Genomic DNA, 6,456 nt, shown 5'->3' with positions numbered 1-6,456 from the left:
TGTTTATACTCGCCAAGACATGAAAGCAACCTAAGTGTCCCTAAATCGATAGAGGAATGGATAATGAAGATGTGGTACATATATGCAACGGAATATTACTAAGCCATTAAAAAGAATGAAATAAGGCCATTCGCATCAACACAGGTGAAGAAATTGTCATACTGAGTGCAATAAGTCAAGCAGAGAAAGACAAATATAGTATGATACCCCTTATATGCATAATCTAAAAAGAAATGATGCAAATGAATTTATTTACAAAACAGAAATAAACACAGACATAAGAGAACCAACTTATGGTTACCAGGGGTGATGGATGGGTGCAAAGGATAGTCAAGGATTTGGGGCTGACCTGCATACACTGCTATATTTAAAATGGGTTACCAACAGTATGTCACAAGGAATTCTGCTCCATGTCATGTGGCAGCCTGGATGGGAAGGGAGTTTGGGGGAGAATGAATATATGTATACATGTATATGTGTGGCTGAGTCACTCTGCTGTCCACCTGAAACCATCACAACACTGTTAATCAGCTATACCCCAATACAAAATAAAAAGTGACAAACTTTAATCACGTGGTTGACTCCTCTGGCAACTTGTCTCTATCTTCAGGTGCTTTCCAAAAATTACTTCATTAGCATACCAGAGACATTTATGAATCTTATCACTTAGGACATTCTACAGGTTTTAGGAGCTCTGTGCCCCAAATGAAGACTCAATATATATTTCTTATTATAAATCACAGTATCATACTCTTTCTGCCTTCAAGAGTTAAGACTGCTTCCTGGCTTAATTTTCCCTGCCTGCACACCTACTAACGCGTTTTTCCAGTGGTATAACATGGATGTTTGATGCCTTCACTGAGACCTTGCCTGTCCACTGCAAAAGGACATGTCTGGTTATATGCAATAAAATGCCTGTTTATGCACAAGGCTAAATATCAAATTTGGCTAACCTGCAACTGAGAACAACAGCCATAATCCTGAGTGTGTTTCTTCTGGGAGTTCATTAATTATGTTCAGAACCACCTAGCAGTGAAAGATAATGTGCCTGGCTTTCTCTAGCTGGAAGTTCACTCATCTTGTATTCTGGAAGCCCTCCTTGTGCTGGCCCTACCACTTGCTATTCACTACTCAATACGCCTCCAATCACACCCACCCGAAAACCAAGCAATTTCGGCATATTTCTTTACCTACTGGATATTTATTTTGTATCCCTTTTCTTTATTCAGAAAGGATTTTATACTAACCCAGGAATTTGCAGAAAATCATTTTATGGTTTTCTTTCTGGTTGATCATTCATCATCTGTTCATTTTATCATTCAATCAAAATGCACTGAGTAGTGTTATTTTGGGGGGGGGGGCGGCATTAAGTTCTGGGAATGTCCTCGTGAACAAAAAGAGACTCTTTTTAGATGTCAGTAAAGACTAGCAATTGGAGTAGGAAATGGCAACCCACGCCAGTAATCCTGCCTGGAGAATCCCATGGACAGAGGAGTGTGGTGGGCTACAGTCCATGGGGTTGCAAAGAATTAGACACGACTGAGTGACTAAACAACAACACAGCCTAGCGATGACAGCTATAAACTTGGGGCTCCCCCAGGATTCCTGTCACCTCTAACTACTCTACCATCACCCCAAGGCAGGACTTCCAGGGTCATTCAAGATTTATAAAAACAGTGCTCTGGGGAGCTTGGCAGTTGCCAGGAGAAATTGTGGCACTGGTGTCAAAAAAAAAAAAAAGCCTAGGCCTGGGGGTGCCCAAGCAGTGGCTTATGTTTGCAGTACAGTCTGCTGGTATCTTACATGCAATTGAATCCATCCTCTTGCATTTCCCTCTGATCTGAACCCCGAGAAATAGTCTATGGCAATGGAATCCTTTTCAAATCAGAAAAGGAATGTTTCACAAAGGCTTCTTTTCCCAGGAGCATGTGCAAGATCAAGGTCGCAGTTCACAAATTCTACTTTGGTCTAACACTTGATAATGTCATTTTCTCCACAGGAAAGCTTTCGTGGTCTTAGTGCACAGCAGGCATGACCTTTAACTATTACAGTCTGTAATCCTGGATGCATTTTGCAGGAGGCTGTGCTCACTTGACCATTTAAGTTCTATGTAACTGTAGGGCTTTACCAGGCATTGATAGAATCTTTCTTCCCATCAGTTCCACTAGGGTATCAGGGGCCCAGATCAAGGCCAACAGAAGAGTAGTCTCACCTTCTCCCCTTGACCTCTTTTCCTCTCACAAAGCCCCTTCAGTATGTAAGGCACTGGGGATAAAAGATCAATGAGAGACAGCTCTGCCTATTTTAGTGGAAGCATCCAGCAGAATGTACTTCATTTTAACATAAAATTTTTTAAAATTAAAAATAATAGCAGCGACCAGAATTTGGACTAGGACTTCAGGATGGGATGATTTAGTGAAAGGAGAAAACTTAGCATGGGGAATTGTCTCAACTTATTATTTGACAATAAAAGCAGGCTTTTATACTTTCTGCAAATCAAACCCATATTCTGAAATAGATACTAGAACAAATAAATATAGTGAAGCAACAGAGTGCTCATGAAGGTAGTTATAGATTTGGTGGTGTGGTGAGCACAGTGGTAGAAATGATCTTCTCTGAGATCCTCCCCTTCAGGACACTAACAGGTCTTGGCACACCTTCAATTACTAGGAGCTATTAAAAATAAAATAGGCTGCTTGGATTATCATAAACATTTGAGAGACAACCAAGAGCTATGGCAGGGTAGAACAAATTTCATCCTCTACACGAGGCTACTCCTTCTGGGAGAGGTGGTAGTTTCATTTTATGCACAGAACAAAGTGAGTCTAGAAAAGTGAATAACCAGAGGAATATGTTCCAAATGAAAGAATAAGATAAAACTTCAGCAGGTGTGATAGCTAGACTTCAAAGTGATGGTCATAAAGATGATTAAAGAACTTGGGGAAAAGAATGGATGGGCATAGTGAGAATTTCAACAAAAAATAGGAAATATAATAAAATACCAACTACAAGTCAGAGAGCTGAAGAATAATATTACTGAACTGAAAAATACACAAAAATACCCTCTATATGATGCAGAAGAAAGATTCAGTGAACTCAAAGGGTGTGGAGCTCACCCAATAACAGTGGCAAAAAGAAAAAGGAATGAAAAAAAGTGAAGATATCTTAAAAGACAGGTGCCAAAATCAAGCACACCAATATTTGCATTACTGGGGCTCTGGGGCTCTGAGAGGAGGATAGAGAATGAAAGGGGCAGAACACTTACTAAAATAAGTGATGACTGAAAACCTCCTTAAATTGTGGGAAGAAACCAAGGAAGACCAAGGAAGCTCAGAAAATTCTAAGTAAGATAAACCCAAAGATATCCATACCAAGACACATTATAATTAAACTGTCAAAAGTTAAAGACAAGGAAAAAATCTTAAATGCAGCAAGAGACAAATAACATGTTATATATAAGAGAACCCTCATGAGATTATGAGATTTTTCAGCAGAAACTTGGCAGGGTAGAAGGGAGTTGCCTGACATATTTAAGTGTTAAAAATTTCCAATGAAGATTTGATCTGGCAAAGTAATCATTCAGAGTTTAAGGAGAGAGAAAGAGTTGTCCAGACAAACCGAAGCTAAAGGAGTTTATTACCACAAAGCCAGTATTACAAGAAATATTAAAAGGATTTCAAGTTAAAGGAAAAGGTGACTAATTACTGAGAAAAATATATAAAAGTATAAATTTCACTGATAAAGGTAAATACATAGTAAACATAGTGATTTAATCACTTGTAAATCTAGTATGGAGTTTAAAAGACGAAAGTAGTAAAAATAACTCTGAAGGTAATAGTTAAGTGATACACAAGATTAAAAGATCAGAGATGTGACATCAAAGATATAAAACATGGGAGGAAGTAAAAATGTAAAGATTTAAAATGTGTTCAAATTTATGCTGTTATATACTTAAAACAGACTGCTATGAGTTGTAATATGTAAGTTTTATGGTAACCACTAAACAAAAAACTATAATAGATACACAAAAGATAAAGAGAATAGAATATAAACATATTACGAAGCAAATATATTAAACCACAAATAAACCGAATAAGAAGGAATAAAGAAGAACTACAAAACAGTTAAAAATAATGAATAAAATGGCAGTAAGTATGGTCAATCAATAACTACTTTAAATAAATAGACTAAATGATCCAATCAAAAGAGAGATTGGCTGACGGGATTTTAAAAAGACCCATTGATATGCTGCCTACAAGACACTTACTTCAGATGTAAGGATACACAGAGACTGAAAGTGAAGGGACAAAAAAAGATATTCCCTGAAAATGGAAACCAAAAGAGAAAGTTGGAATTGCAAGAATTATATCAGACAAAATAGACTTTAAAACAATGACTAATAAGGAATGAAAAAGGACATTACATGATTCAAAAGAAGTCAATCCAACAAGATGATACAAGTAATTAATAATTAATAAAAAGAAATTACAATTGATACCACAGAAATAAAGAGAGACTACTTCAAGCAACTATATGCCAATAAAATGGACAACCTGGAAGAAATGGCCAAATTCTTAAAAAGCACAGCCTTCCAAAAGTGAACCAACAAGAAACAGAAAATATGAACAGATCAATAACAAGAAATGAAATTGAAACTATGATTAAAAATCTTCTGACAAACAAAAGTTCAGGACCAGATGTTTTCACAGGTGAATCTATCAAACATTTAGAGAAGAGTTAGTGCTCATCTTTCTCAAACTTTTCAAAAAGATTATAGAGGAATGAATACTCCCAAGGTTAGTCTAAGAGGTCACCATCATCCTGACACCAGAACCAGACTAAAATATCACACTCAAAAGTAAATTACAGGTCAACATCTATAATGAACATAGAAACAAAAATCCTCAACACAATACTAGCAAACCAAGTCCAATGACACATTAAAAGGAACATACACTGTGATCAAGTGGGATTTATCCCAGAGATGCAAGAATTCTTCAGTACTTGCAAATCAATCAATGTGATACACCATATTAACAAACTGAAATATAAAAACCATATGATCATCTCAATAGATACAGAAAAAGCCTCTGACAAAATTAATACCTGTTTATGATAAAACCTCCCCAGAAAGTGGGGCATAGAGGCAATCTACCTCAACATAATAAAGACCACATATGACAAACCCACAGCAAACATCATTATCAACAGTGATTAGCTGAACGTGCTTGTTCCAAGGTCAAGAAAAAGACAAGTACACACTCGTCACCATTATTCAGTATGCTCTTGGAAGCTCTAGTAAAAGCAATCAGAGAAGAATAAGAAATACAAGGAGCCCAAATTAGAAAATAAGAAGTAAAACTGCTATTGTTTCCAGATAATATCATACTATACACAGAAAATCCTAAAGATGCCACCAGAAAGCTACTCGTGCTCATCAGTGAATTTTGCAGAGTTCCAGAATACAAAATTAAAGCACAGAAATCTCTTGCATTCCTACACATTAACAACAAAAGATCTGAAAGAGAATTTAAAGAAGTAATCCTGCTTGCTTTTGCAACAAAAAGAATAAAATATCTAAGGAATAAGCCTACCTAAGGAGGCAAAAGACCAGTACTCAGAAAATGTAAGATACTGATAAAAATCAAAGATGACACAAAGAGATGGACAGATATACCATGCTCTTGGACTGGAAGAATCAATATTTTGAAAATGACTATACTACCCAAATCAATCTACAGATTCAATGCAATCCCTATCAAACTACCAATGGCATTTTTTCACAGAATTAGAACAAAGAATTTAACAATTCATATGGAAATACCAAAGACCCCAAATAGCCAAGGCAATCTTGAGAAAGAAAAACGGAGCTGGAGGAATCAGGATCCCAGACTATAGAATACACAACAAAGCTACAGTAATCAGGACAGTATGACACTGGCAGAAAAACAGAAATAGACATCAATGAAACAGGATAGAAAGTTCAGACATAAATGTACATCCGTATGGACATCTTGTCTTAGATAAAGGAGGCAAGAATATACAATGGAGAAAAGACAGTGTCTTCTATGACTGGTGCTGGGGAAAATGGATAGCTACACATAAAAGAATGAAATTAAGTACTCCCTAACACCATGCACAGACAAACTTATAATGGATTAAAAACCTAAATGTAAAGCTGGACACTAAAAAATGCTTAGAGGAAAACATAGGCACAACAATCTTTGATATAAATCATAGCAAGACCTTTTTTGATCTACCTCCTATAGTAATGAAAATAAAACCAAAAATAAACAAATGGGACCTAATTAAACCTAAAAGTTATTTCACAGCAAAGGAAACCATAAGCAAGACAAAAAGATTATCCCTGGAATCGGAGAAAATATTTGCAAATGAAGCAACTGATGAGGGATTATCTCCAAAATATACAAACAGCTCATGGAGCTCAATACCTAA

This window comes from Cervus elaphus, chromosome 24 (assembly GCF_910594005.1).
Source record: "Cervus elaphus chromosome 24, mCerEla1.1, whole genome shotgun sequence".
NCBI classification, from domain to species: Eukaryota; Metazoa; Chordata; class Mammalia; order Artiodactyla; family Cervidae; genus Cervus; species Cervus elaphus.
The sequence above is the reverse complement of the archived record's forward strand: the minus strand, read 5'-3'. Positions refer to the sequence as shown.